We start from the raw sequence: 14,417 nt of genomic DNA, 5'->3' as shown, positions 1-14,417 counted from the left end.
TGGGCTGTGTGGGAGGGGGCGGAGGCCTCACACCAGGCAGAGAGGGCGAGAGAATTCAGCCACTGGAAACCGGGACCCCCGACACACGCTTGGGTCAGACCCACGAGGGCCGTGTGCACACCCCGCTCAGCCTGGGACTCGTGGGGCCAGCAGAGTCCCAGCTCAATGCTGCAACCTGAGGCACGGGGGCAGCTCGGGCCCACCTGCCAGCCCCGTCCCGGCCGCAACTGTGGCTCTGTGGCAGCGGCTCCCTGGGTGGCCTCAGGAACCGGGCCAGAGGGAGACACCCGTCTGCTGAGGGCCGACAGGCCGCCCGCCCCAGGGCTCCGGCCAGCGGGCGCTGAGTGGGTGGCGCTTGCCCCGGTTGTCCGGCTGCATAGTCCGAGGGCCATCTCAGCGTGGCTGCTGGGGGAGGCAGTGCCCCCATCGCTCTGAGAGGCGTTGGGCCCTGTCCTGCTGACCACGTCCCCGGGCAGGCGGGTGGAGGACCTGGGGGGCGGTCTCACCCATGGGAGCCTCTGCCCCGCATTTCACATCCAGGTTGTTCGGGGCCCTGCTGGGCGCCCAGCCAGGGGCATGGAGGTGGAGCCAGCCCTACCCTTGCCTCGTAGCCTTGTGCCCCGGGTACGGCCACTGGACGCCCCCCAAACGGTGGCTGCCCCATCGCCCCCCCACCCCCCGGGAGAAGCTTCTGGCTTCAGAGGGCGCCTTTCAGAGGACAGTGGGGCAGCTCCGCCAGCCACAGCCCCTGGGCGGGGGTCCTGACCTTGCTGCTTGCCCTGAGCCATCAGCGGGGTGGAGCGGGGAGGTCCCCGGGCAGGAGCCCTGTGTCCTCAGGCCCTGCGCACCCAGGTCAGCTGCATGGACGCCCGTGACCCCGCCAGGTCCTCACCTGCTGCTGCCTTAGCATCCGACACCGACCCAGCGGCTTCCCTGCCCCCCGGGAGCATCGGAGCCAGCGCCTGCAGCTGCCGGCCTCGCACGGGGCTGACTCCTTCTTCCCGGGGACCCGGGGGCCCCAAGGCGGCCTGGCTCAGAGGCAGCACCATGAGCTGGGCTGCGCTTACCGGCTGCACGGCCGATGAGGGCGGCCCTCACTGACCCACCCGGTGCCAGCACTGAGAGCCCGTCTCCCTCCTGCAGCCCAGGGTCGGTGGGGAAGAGTGAGGGTCAGTGGGCAATGTGGCCAGGGGGCGGGGGCCTGGGGCAGGACAGAGGGGAGGGAGCAGGAGGCCCTCGTGGCTGGAGCCCCCTGGGGGAGGGGCTGGGGCCGGGCTGCTGAGACAGGTGGCCAGGTACCCAGCAGCTGGGACCAGAGCATCGTCCCCTCTCAGGGGACTGAGGCCCAAGTCCGGGGGACGTGGCCCGGGCAGCAGCTCTAGCGAGGACCCCCTGCTTCTGCCAGACTCTGCTCCTGTATCCGCCCCGGTCCCAGCAGCCCCTCCTCGGGGGCTCCCCATTTCTTCTCTTCCATAAACACACGGGGGCCTGGATTTAGGGCCCACCCCGCGAATCCAGGGAGACCAGAACTCAGGCCCCTTAGCTTCATCACATCCACAAAGCCACTTCTCCTGCATGACAGCAGAGGTGGACCCCCCCCCCCCGCCCCGCCCCATCCACCTGCCTCCGACTCCAGTTGGCCGACTCTGCTCGTCTGTTCCCGCCCTGGCTGGGCTGGACACCAGCGCTGCCCGGGCTCAGCTTGGAATGACCCCTCCCCCGGCTTCCCGGGGGCTGGGCCACAGCCACACCAGGGCGCTGCCCGGCCTCGTCGTCCGCACCACAAGCTCCCCTCCATCTGAATCCAGGGCTCTTCCCCGGAGACCCCTGAGTGCGCCGAGGTCAAAGTCGAGGACCGCAGGACGTGGGGGCCTCTGCCACAGCCCCGGGGGCCGGATGTAGGGCTGGAGACGGACAGCACTGAGCTGCGGGAAACCCGCTGGCGGGGCCGCTCCTGCCCTGGACTGCGGGGTGCTGGGCTGAGGCTGCTTCCCGCCGGTGGCCAGGGAGGAGCGTGCAGGGGCGTGAGCTGAGGTCCAGAGTTCATCCGTGGCTTGGAACCCCGAGGAGCATCGCGGTGCCCGTCCTGACCACCGTCCCAGCCTGGTCCGAGCCCCCAGGACCTCGCTGGGAGGCAGGCATCTCACAGAGCAGGCGGCCGACAGGGGCCGTCTGCGTGTCCCCTCTGGGACACCTGGTGTCCAGCGGTGGCTGGGGCGCCGTCAAGGGTCCACCTGCCATCCTGGGTTCTGGTTTATGGACTCAGAGAACGGCACTGGTTCTGTACTAGCTTCACGAGGGGGAGCCCAGCCCCCCACCCACCCACTTGCCGCGACTCGCCCACTCAGGAGCCCACTCCTCACCTGAGCGATGCCCTGGGGAGTCCACAAGGACGTGCGCGTGACCGCGTCAGCGAGGTGCAGGGCAGCGCGCGTGGTGGCTCCCACCCTAGGAGGGCCGGGGCCGGTGGCCGGGCCGAGCCTTTAGAAGACAATGCAGCCGGGGCTCCTCGGGGGTCTGGAGGCCCAGGGAGGCCGAGGAGAGAGCGCTGTGGGCGTGTGGAGAAGCAGGTCCCAGCTTTGCCTGGGGAGGCCTGGGGCAGGGGCTGCTGCAGGCGCGATCTCGCGTGGTGGGGAGGAGACTTGGAGGAGACCCCATGCTCCCTGAGACATGCAGGGAGAAGATCCTCGCCACGCCAGGCACCCACAGATCACTGCGGTGGCTTGTTTTAAGGGGACACCAAAGTCCCATGTTTTACATAATTACCTAACGCACAGACAAGGTGACACATTTCCCAAGGCATTTTACCAAGGTTTCCCCTGGGTTCACCAGAATGACAGGATCGGTGCAAAAAGAAGCCCAAATCGGGCCTGTGCTGTGGTGTAGCGGGTAAAGCCGCTGCCTGCAGTGCCAGCCTCCCATGTGGGCGCGGGTTCAAGTCCCAGCTGCTCCACTTCCGATTCAGCTCTCTGCTATGGCCTGGGAAAGCAGTGAAAAGGGAAACTCGGGTTCAAGAATGTTCCACAGAGCTGCAGCCCCGCGGGGAGGCCCTGGGGCAGGCTCACCAGGCTGAAGAAAGGCCAGGACGTGGGGAGGCCCTGGGGCAGCATCGCTAGGCTGAAGCCAGGGCCAGGACGTGGGGAGGCCCTGGGGCAGGCTCACCAGGCCAAAGAAGGGCCAGGATGTGGGGAGGCTCTGGGGCAGGCTCACCAGGCTGAAGAAGGGCCAGGATGTGGGGAGGCCCTGGGGCAGCATCGCTAGGCTAAAGCCAGGGCCAGGACGTGGGGAGGCCCTGGGGCAGGCTCACCAGGCCAAAGAAGGGCCAGGATGTGGGGAGGCCCTGGGGCAGGCTCACCAGGCCGAAGAAGGGCCAGGATGTGGGGAGGCCCTGGGGCAGGATCGCCAGGCCAAAGCCAGGGCCAGGATGCAATCCAGGTCTTTTGCGTGGGTGCAGGGTCTTACACACTTGGACCAGCATCTGCTGCCTCCCAGGGGCATTAGCAGGGAGCCGGACTGGAAGTGGAGCAGCTGGGGCTCGAGCCTGTGTTCCCGTAAGAGTGCGGGTGTCCCAAGTGCAGGCTCAGCTGCTGCCCACAGCGCTGGCCCCACTCCCTCTTGGCTTCTGCTTTGGCCTGGCACAGCCCCAGCCATTGAAGATTTCTGCTTCTTGGTCTCTGTCTTTCCGCCATTCAAATAATTTAATAAATAAATAAGAGAAGTTACAAAGTCTAACGTTCTAGGATATGAAAATTGAAAGGGTCAAAGTAGAAAAGTAGCCTTACTTTATTATTATTATTATTATTATTATTATTATTGTTTGAGAGACTGAGAGAGAGAGAGAGAGAGAGGGAGAGAGAGAGACAGATGGACAGGCAGGGTTCTCATCTGTGGTTCATTCCCCAGCGGCAAATGGGCTGAGACTGGGCCAGGCTGAAGCTGGGAACCTGGAGCTCCATCCAGGTCTCCCACACGGGCAGAAGGGACCCAAGTACAGGAGCCGTCACTGCTGCCTCCCGCACCTCCTTTACCACCTGCCCTGGGTGACCCGGGTCTGCATGAGCTGTGCCACGTGGCTGGGCCCAGGCCCCGGTGAGCCCTGTGTCTGTGTCTGTGTCTGTGCCACGTGGCTGGGCCCAGGCCCCAGTGAGCCCTGTGTCTGTGTCTGTGTCTGTGCCACGTGGCTGGGCCCAGGCCCCGGTGAGCCCTGTGTCTGTGTCTGAGCTGTGCCACGTGGCTGGGCCCAGGCCCCGGTGAGCCCTGTGTCTGTGTCTGAGCTGTGCCACGTGGCTGGGCCCAGGCCCCGGTGAGCCCTGTGTCTGTGTCTGTGTCTGTGCCACGTGGCTGGGCCCAGGCCCCGGTGAGCCCTGTGTCTGTGTCTGAGCTGTGCCACGTGGCTGGGCCCAGGCCCCGGTGAGCCCTGTGTCTGTGTCTGTGCCACGTGGCTGGGCCCAGGCCCCGGTGAGCCCTGTGTCTGTGTCTGTGCCACGTGGCTGGTCCCAGGCCCTGGCGAGCCCTGTGTCTGTGTCTGAGCTGTGCCACGTGGCTGGGCCCAGGCCCCGGTGAGCCCTGTGTCTGTGTCTGAGCTGTGCCACGTGGCTGGGCCCAGGCCCCGGTGAGCCCTGTGTCTGTGTCTGAGCTGTGCCACGTGGCTGGGCCCAGGCCCCGGTGAGCCCTGTGTCTGTGTCTGAGCTGTGCCACGTGGCTGGGCCCAGGCCCCGGTGAGCCCTGTGTCTGTGTCTGTGCCACGTGGCTGGGCCCAGGCCCCGGTGAGCCCTGTGTCTGTGTGTGTCTGTGTGTGTGTCTGAGCTGTGACATGTGGCTGGGCCCAGGCCCTGGTGAGCCCTGTGTCTGTGTCTGAGCTGTGCCACGTGGCTGGGCCCAGGCCCCGGTGAGCCCTGTGTCTGTGTCTGAGCTGTGCCACGTGGCTGGGCCCAGGCCCCGGTGAGCCCTGTGTCTGTGTCTGAGCTGTGCCACGTGGCTGGGCCCAGGCCCCGGTGAGCCCTGTGTCTGTGTCTGTGCCACGTGGCTGGGCCCAGGCCCCGGTGAGCCCTGTGTCTGTGTGTGTCTGTGTGTGTGTCTGAGCTGTGACATGTGGCTGGGCCCAGGCCCTGGTGAGCCCTGTGTCTGTGTCTGAGCTGTGCCACGTGGCTGGGCCCAGGCCCTGGCGAGCCCTGTGTCTGTGTCTGAGCTGTGCCACGTGGCTGGGCCCAGGCCCCGGTGAGCCCTGTGTCTGTGTCTGAGCTGTGCCACGTGGCTGGGCCCAGGCCCTGGCGAGCCCTGTGTCTGTGTCTGAGCTGTGCCACGTGGCTGGGCCCAGGCCCCGGTGAGCCCTGTGTCTGTGTCTGAGCTGTGCCACGTGGCTGGGCCCAGGCCCCGGTGAGCCCTGTGTCTGTGTCTGTGCCACGTGGCTGGGCCCAGGCCCCGGTGAGCCCTGTGTCTGTGTCTGAGCTGTGCCACGTGGCTGGGCCCAGGCCCCGGTGAGCCCTGTGTCTGTGTCTGAGCTGTGCCACGTGGCTGGGCCCAGGCCCCGGTGAGCCCTGTGTCTTCGAGTGGGGCAGCTGCTCAGGCCTGGGTGGGTCAGGTGGGCCTCAGAGCTTCTCTGCCCAGGGCCTCCTCGCACGGTGGCTCTGAGATGCTCCCAGGGATGCTGCCTGTCTGAGTGGGGTTGGTCCCTGGTCTGGCCTTGGCCTGCCAGCTGTCACCCACCCTCCCCGGGCCCCCACACACCAGGGATGGAGCAGGCTCCTGGAGAGGTCCGAGGTCCAGGTCAGCCAGGCAGCAGAGGCAGGGGCTGGGGGACCTCGCCGCCAGCAAGGCCTCGGGCCAGGTCCTCCCGGGCCCCAGGTCCATGAGAACCGGTTTTATGGGGATGGATGGTGTGCAGCGCTGAGACATGACCGTGGCTGCAAAAGCAAATGCGGGACAACTGCAGGAAAGAGACGCAGAGCACGGAGGAGGACGGCGAGTGGAGAGCACGCGGGAACTTGCTGATGAATAATAATAATAAAAACCCCCGAAGCTCAGAGCAGGGCGGGATGGGGCTCTGTGCGCTGGCGCCGGGAGACGAGCGGCTGGCGCTTCTCACGCCGGCTTCCAGCAACGGGAGGCCTTGGATCCATTCTCGGGCTGCACCAGCAACTCCCCGAGCGCCCGTCAGCCGGGGCGGCCAGTGACTCAGGCTGGACAGGAGCCAGAGGCAGAGCTGCCCGCCCTCCTGCCATGGGAGTTGCCGCTGACCCCAGCAGCCCGGGTGGGGGTCGGCAGGGGCACGGAACGGGGAGTGCACACGTGTGCACACATGAGTGCTGGCCTGGCGTGTGTTCCCAGGCAAGCTGGCAGGCGGGGTTCCTCCTGGGTCGCCCTGCAGGAGCCTGTGCCGAGGGAACCACCGGGCTCCCCGCCACGGCCACTGCCCCAGCTGGAGCCGGCCAACCGCACGGGGCCTTGAGATCTCGGATGGTGGGGTGGGGGGAGAGCCTGTTTGAGTCCAGGCTGCTCCACTTCCCATCCAGCTCTCTGCTATGGCCTGGGAAAGCAGCGGAAGATGGCCCAAGCCCTTGGACTCCTGCACCCGTGTGGGAGACCCAGACTCCTGGCTTCAGCCTGGCCCAGCCCCAGCCGCTGCAGCCATCTGGGGAGTGACCCAGCGGATGGAAGATTCTCCCTCTCTCCCTCTCTCCCTCTCTCTGTCCCTGTTACTCTGGCTTTCAAATAAATAAATCTTCAAAAATGAAGAACACTGGGGACCTGGGGAGAGGGGTGACAGCAGGAGGTCAGTGCTTCTAACGGTGCAGCTGCCGGGAAACCCCAGGTGCCCGAGCTCGCCACCGCCGCCACCGCCGGCTCCTGCCAGTGTCCGTGTCCCAGCACAGCCACCGCCCGCTCTGCCCAGTGTCCGTGTCCCAGCACAGCCACCGCCCGCTCTAACCCGTGTCCCAGCACAGCCACCGCCCGCTCTAACCCGTGTCCCAGCACAGCCACCGCCCGCTCCGCCCAGTGTCCGTGTCCCAGCACAGCCACCGCCCGCTCTGCCCAGTGTCCGTGTCCCAGCACAGCCACCGCCCGCTCTGCCCAGTGTCCGTGTCCCAGCACAGCCACCGCCCGCTCTGCCCAGTGTCCGTGTCCCCGCACAGCCACCGCCCGCTCTGCCCAGTGTCCGTGTCCCAGCACAGCCACCGCCTGCTCTAACCCATGTCCCAGCACAGCCACCGCCTGCTCTAACCCGTGTCCCAGCACAGCCACCGCCTGCTCTAACCCGTGTCCCAGCACAGCCACTGCCTGCTCTAACCCGTGTCCCCACACAGCCACCGCCCACCACCGCCCGCTCCGCCCAGTGTCTGTGTCCCAGCACAGCCACTGCCTGCTCTAACCCGTGTCCCAGCACAGCCACCGCCCGCTCCGCCCAGTGTCCGTGTCCCAGCAGAGCCACCGCCCGCTCTGCCCAGTGTCCGTGTCCCAGCACAGCCACCGCCTGCTCTGCCCAGTGTCCGTGTCCCAGCACAGCCACCGCCCGCGATGCCCAGTGTCTGTGTCCCAGCAGAGCCACCGCCCGCTCTGCCCAGTGTCCGTGTCCCAGCACAGCCACCGCCCGCTCTGCCCAGTGTCCGTGTCCCCGCACAGCCACCGCCCGTTCTGCCCAGTGTCCGTGTCCCAGCACAGCCACTGCCTGCTCTAACCCGTGTCCCCACACAGCCACCGCCCACCACCGCCCGCTCTGCCCAGTGTCCGTGTCCCAGCACAGCCACCGCCCGCTCCGCCCAGTGTCCGTGTCCCAGCACAGCCACCGCCCGCTCCGCCCAGTGTCCGTGTCCCAGCACAGCCACCGCCCGCTCCGCCCAGTGTCCGTGTCCCAGCACAGCCACCGCCCGCTCCGCCCAGTGTCCGTGTCCCAGCACAGCCACCGCCCACGATGCCCAGTGTCCGTGTCCCAGCACAGCCACCGCCCGCTCTGCCCAGTGTCCATGTCCCAGCACAACCACCGCCTGCTCTAACCCGTGTCCCAGCACAGCCACCGCCCGCTCTGCCCAGTGTCCATGTCCCAGCACAACCACCGCCTGCTCTAACCCGTGTCCCCACACAGCCACCGCCCACCACCGCCCGCTCCGCCCAGTGTCCGTGTCCCAGCACACACAGGCACTGTGTTCACAAGTGACACTATCTCCTTCATGAAATTTTATTTTTCTGCATTTTAGCTCATTTCTCTCTTTTTTAAAGATTTATTTATTTATTTGAAAGACAGAGTTACACAGAGAGGTAGAGACAGAGAGAAGTCTTCCATCCAATGGTTCACTCCCCAGATGGCCGCTATGGCTGGAGCTATGCTGATCCGAAGCCAGGAGCCAGGAGCTTCTTCCTGGTCTCCTACGCTGGTACAAGGACTTGGGCCATCTTTCACTGCTTTCCCAGGCCACGGCAGAGAGCTGGATCGGAAGTGGAGCAGCCGGGTCTTGAACCGGCGTCCACATGGGATGCCAACACTGCAGGCTGGGGCTTTAACCGCCATGCCACAGTACCAGTCCCTTTTGCTCCTTTTTAATGAAACTTTTAACAAGTCAGTCAATCAATGAATTCCGTCTGATGGAGTGCCCACCTGCTGACTCGCTCCACAGTGGCCAGACCTGGGCTGGGCCGGAGCCGGGGGCAGGGACCTGACAACCAGGCTCACCACCCCCTGCTGCCTGCCAGGCTGTTTGAGAGAGAATAGGGCTGGGGCTCGAACTCAGGTCCCTGGGACGCAACACGGGCATCCGTCGTCTGGCCCTGGGATGATCACAGCTTACAGGCAGTTAGGCAGTCACAGGCGGCCCCAGGCGCCCTCGAACAGCTACTGCTGTGGGTTTGTCTTAGAAAATGGCAGTACGTGGCCGGCGCTGTGGCAAAGCGGGTTAAACTGCTTCCTGCGGCGCCGGCATCCCACACGGGCGCTGGTTCACTTCCCGGCTGCTCCTCTTCCGATCCAGCTCCCCGCTGATGGCCTGGGAAATCAGTGGAAGATGGCCCCAGTGCCTGGAGCCCTGCAGCCACGTGGGGGACCCAGAAGAGGCTCCTGGCTCCTGGCTTCGGTCTGGTCCAGCTCTGGCCACTGAGGCCATCTGGGGAGTGAACCAGTGGACGGATGACCTCTCTCTCCATAATTCTGCCTTTCAAATAAAATAAATAAATATTTTTTTAAAAAATAAGAAGGAAAGAGGCCGGCGCCCTGGCTCACTTGGTTAATCCTCCGCCTGCGGCGCCGGCATCCCATATGGGCTCCGGGTTCTAGTCCCGGTTGCTCCTCTTCCAGGCCAGCTCGCTGCTGTGGCCCAGGAAGGCAGTGGAGGATGGCCCAAGTGCTTGGGCCCTTCACCTGCATGGGAGACCAGGAGGAAGCACCTGGCTCCTGGCTTCGGATCGGCACAGCACCGGCCATAGCGTCCATTTGGGGGGTGAACCAATGGAAGGAAGACCTTTCTGTCTCTCTAAGAAAAAAAAGAAAAAAAGAAAAGAAAATGGCAGTACAGCACCACGGGCAGGAAATCGGCCCGGCTGCCATCATCGCCCCCCGGCGTCCAGCAGCCCCGAGCCCAGGAGCCCTCAGCCGCCTCCCTTCCGCACGCCCTGATCCCGCGCAGCAGGTAACCTGTGACCCTGGGTTAATTTCCCATTTCAAAACCGGCGCGTGGACAGACAGGCACAGCGCCAGTCCCAGGGGCTCCATGGGGTGGTGCTCCGGGACCAGGCACAGCATTTGTGCAGACTTCCACGCGACCCTGTGTGTCTCTGGGGTGCATGCCGGGGAGTGGCGTGGCCGGCTCACGGGGCAGCTGTGTGTCAGTTTCTCCAGGAACTTTGGCCGCTCCTGCAGGGCGGCTGTACCCTCTTGTCCTGTGTGCGGCGTTTGGTCGTCCCGGGGTTCAGGTCGCCGTCCGAGCAGGTGAGCTGTGACCCTGAAGTCGGGTTTTGCTGTTTCTGTGCGTGACCGAGGTCCCCGGCGGATGCCTGCCCATGGCTGACTGAACCGTCGGGTGTTTTTTCATTGAGTTTTGAGGGTTCTTTGCACCCTCCTGATACTCACCTCTGTCGGCTTTGCGGTTTGCAAACGTCTCTCCCAGGATGCACCTTGCTTCTTCACCCTCTTGGCAGAGTCTGTGACGTTGCAAACGTCACACATTGTGAACTCTAATTTACTGGGGATGGAGCTTGGGTACCAAGTCTAAGAACGTTCTGCCTAGCCTTAGATGCGAGAGTTTTCCTTGTGTGTGTGTGTCTGTGTGTCCTGTGTATGTCTGTGTGTGTCTGTGTGTCCTGTGTATGTCTGTGTGTGTGTCTGTGTGTCCTGGGTATATCTGTGTGTGTCTGTGTGTCCGTGTGTGTGTGTCTGTGTGTCCTGTGTGTGGTCCGGGGTTCACCCTTGGGTGTCCAGGGCCCCAGCACCACGTGCTGAGGGGCTGTCACCTCTCCCCCGATCACTCCTGCATCTTTATCAAAACCCGCGGGGGGCCAGTTGTGGTGTAACCGGTAAAGCCATCGCCTGCAGTGCCAGCATTCCAGATGGGTGCTGGTTCGAGTCCCAGCTGCTCCACTTCTGATCCAGCTTTCTGCTATGGCCTGGGACAGCAGTGGAGGATGGCCCAAGTCCTTGGGCCCCTGCATCCACGTGGGAGACCTGGATGAAGCTCCTGGCTTCGGATCGGCGCAGCTCCCATCGGCCAATTGGGGAGTGAACCAGTGGATAGAAGACCTCTCTCTCTCTCTCTCTGTCTCTGTCTCTTTTCTCTCTGTGTAACTCTGACTTTCAGATAAATAAATAAATCTAAAAAACAAAACCCAAAACCCGTTGGGCACGTGGTTGAGTTGGTCTCCAGGTTTTGTGCTCTGTCCCTCTGGCTCTCGCCCTGGGCTGCAGCTCAGCCTCCAGTGGGGCCACAGCCAGGAGCCGGGTCAGGGTGCCAGCGAGAGCCTGGACCGTGACCCCTAGAGGGCCGTGGGTTGGACACTTGGTCCTCAAGTTCCTGTGGTAATGGGGTGGCGGTGGCAGGGAGGGGCCTAAGGAAGTGACTAGGATCGGGTGACCGTGGGGTGGGTCCGTGGTGGCCCTGGTGGCTGTGGGAGGAACCGCCCGTGCTGCCGCCCACTGTCTCGCCACATGGCGCCCTCTGGGTCACGTGCAGGAAGGAGGCCTCACCGGGCACCAGAGGCGTCCTGCCGGCCTTCCTGCTTCCCAAGCCGTGAGCTGGACAGACCCCCGTCCGTCTGCAGCCCCTGGTGTGGGTGGGCTCTGTAGCGTGGAGGGTCTGCAACGGTCAGGGTGAAGCCTTTCCCACCTGCGCCAGGGCCGGGCTCTCCCCTCTCCCCTGCCTGGCTCCTCTGCCCCCCTCCCCCTCCCTCATCTCTCCAGGTGCTCCCCCCATCTCCAGCTCCTCCCCCCACCTCTCCAGCTCGCTCCAGGCTCAGGTGCCTGCAGCTGCCGCCCCACCCCCACCCGCCCTGCTGCAGACCCCAGGGAGCGTCCTCTTGACTTCAGCTCCCGCAGCCATGAGGTCAGCCTGCTTGCCCGTCCCCGGAGGACCCTGCTGGGCTCGGCTCAGCGGCTGGCTGCTGCCGGGCCCAGCACCCATGAGCTGCCGGGGAGGGGCGGCTGGGCCGTTTCACAGAGGGCCGCGGGCGAGGACGTGTGCTCTCCACGGAGTCCATGTGCAGGCGGGGCCCTCGCCTGGGGGTTCTGCAACTCCCGGGAAAGACAGTGGGGGCCTGCGTCTGTGGGGTCAGGGGGCCGTCTGGTGAGAGAACGCACAACTCTTCCCAACTGCCGCGGTGTTGGGTGGTGGATTCAGCGTGACAGAGAGACGCATTTGTTCATCTTGGCGTCAGAACGGTGCGTTCTCAACATCCGAGCAACGCTGAAGGAGCCACCAGCTTCAAGGGCGAGTGGGAAGCAGGAGGCAGCGTCCTGCGTGGTGGGGGCTCGGCCCCGACCCAGACCTGCCCATCAAGGACTCGGCCACAGCACAGCTGGGAGGGGGGCGGGTGGCTTCCTATGTGTGAACTCCAACTGATGTGGACTGGACGACTTCTTTTCTTAAAGGATTTATTTATTTATTTGAAAGGCAGAGTTAAGAAGGGGGGGGGGGGAGAATCTCCCTTCTTCTGGTTCACTCCCCAGATGGCTGCAATGACCAGGGCTGGGCCAGGCCAAAGCCAGAGCTCTGGGTCGCCCCGTGAGTGCAGGGGCCAAGCCCTTGGGCCACCCTCTGCTGCTTGTCCAGGCCATTAGCAGGGAACTGGATCAGAAGTGGAGCAGCCGGGACTTGAACTGGTGTCCATGTGGGATGCTGGTGTCGCAGGTGGAGGCGTAGCCCACTACGCCCAGAGACCAGGCGTCACCCAGGGCCTCCACATTCTGCCTTCACCGCACAGGCTGCCCTCAGCCAGGATCCTGGTCCCTGCTGACGGAGGTAGGCACCCCCGCCACGAGGCAGGAAGGGCAGCAGCCCGCGTGGATTCTGGGTGCTCTGCAGAGGTTTCCTGGGGGTTGCAGGCTGTGGGGCCGCAGGAGAAGGGGTGGCTGGGGGCGTGAGAACAAGGGCGTCCTGGCTGCCCCTCCTCTGTCCCCCACCCCGAAGCCTGACATCCCCCTGGGGCGCGGGACCCGGGCCTCGCGCACTTGGCTCGGCCAAGCTTCTGTTAACAGCGCGCTCACTGTTTTGAAACAGAAGTTAAAGAGCACTTGGGAGCTGGGGGGTTGCAGGGAAAACATTCTCCTGGACTTTGCTGCGTGGGCGGGGAGCAGGGCCTGCAGGGGGAGGGGCTCCGGCCTGGGGTCAGGGCTCGGGTGACGGCGTCCAGGGGCCCAGCCAAAACTGGCCCTAGTGCTTCCCAACTCCAGGCTTAGTGCACGCATGGTGTCCCCAGGGCCACAGTGTCACAGCCTTGCCTGTTTTACTCCTTGGCTGTGTGGCTGTGGTTGCCCGGCCCAGAGCGCATGGCCACGCCCCTCCCCCATCTGCCCTGAGGGTGTCGGCTGGCGCCTGGCACCCGGGGGCTCTGCCAAGGTGTGCCCGGTGTTCCATGGCGTGTGGGGCCCCAGGGAAGGTGGGAGCCGTGGGGGGCGGGGTGTGATCGTCTTTGTGAACGCATCTTACACGTGATCTGATTCTTCCACTCCAAAGGCGTGGCTGAAATAATCACTTATATCAAGGGCATTGACTTTGCTGCCATGAACCCTGGCGAGAAAGTGAGAACTGGGGTTCTCCTCCCATCTTACAGCCGAGGGAACCGCACCCAAATGTGGGGGCAATCCTCTTGCTGGTCAGGAGCACGCGGGACTCAGGCCTGACCCCGGACAACACGGGCGGGGAGCACGCGGGACCCAGGCCTGACCCCGGACAACACGGGCGGGGAGCACATGGTGGGACCCCGCGCTGGCTGGGGTGCAGAGGCTCCCGATGGGCACTCAGGGACGGTGTCCCGGACTCCTGTGCGGCTCCCGGAGAGCCTTGCTCTGGTCTCGTCTGGAGCTGTCTCCTCCCAGTCAGCAGGGAGGGTTCGGGATCTCCCCCCCCCCACCCCGTGACCCTGAGGGAGTACAGCCAGGTCTGTGCAGCCTCTGCCTCAGCTGTAGAGATGGCCGTCCTCTAAGGATTCCTCAAACATCAGGATCAGGAAACACGAAGCTGTCAGAGGGCGCCAGGCCGGACCACGAGGTGGACTCCGCAGGTCAGGGCCGCCCTGGGCTGAGAGCAGTGGGGGCTGCCTGGGGGGCTTCCTGCACAGGCTCGGCCGGCTCAGAGCTCTCTCCTGAGACACACGCCGCTGTGCTTCGGCCTCCAGAACACCCGGGCATCCAAACACGGTGGCCGCGACCTTTGCCCTGGCGGGTCCTCCATGGCCGTGACCTCTGCCTTGTCAGGTCCTCCATGGCCGCGACCTTTGCCCTGGCAGGTCCTCCTCCCTGGCTGTGGCTTTTGCCTTGGCGGGTCCTTCTCCATGGCTGTGACCTTTGCCCTGGCGGGTTCTCCTCCCTGGCTGTGACCTTTGCCCTGGCGGGTTCTCCTCTGTGGCCATGACCTTTGCCCTGGCAGGTCCTCCTCCTTGGCTGTGACCTTTGCCCTGGCAGGTCCTCCTCCCTGGCTGTGACCTTTGCCTTGGCAGGTCCTCCTCCCTGGCTGTGACCTTTGCCCTGGCGGGTCCTCCTCCCTGGCTGTGACCTTTGCCCTGGCGGGTCCTCCATGGCCGTGACCTCTGCCTTGTCAGGTCCTCCATTGCCGCGACCTTTGCCCTGGCAGGTCCTCCTCCCTGGCTGTGGCTTTGCCCTGGCGGGTCCTCCTCCCTGACTGTGACCTTTGCCCTGGCGGGTCCTTCTCCATGGCTGTGACCTTTGCCCTGGCGGGTCCTCCATGGCCGTGACCTCTGCCTTGTCAGGTCCTCCATGGCCGCGA

The sequence above is a fragment of the Lepus europaeus genome, chromosome 1, assembly GCF_033115175.1.
Source record: "Lepus europaeus isolate LE1 chromosome 1, mLepTim1.pri, whole genome shotgun sequence".
In the NCBI taxonomy this organism is placed as follows: Eukaryota; Metazoa; Chordata; class Mammalia; order Lagomorpha; family Leporidae; genus Lepus; species Lepus europaeus.
The sequence above is the reverse complement of the archived record's forward strand: the minus strand, read 5'-3'. Positions refer to the sequence as shown.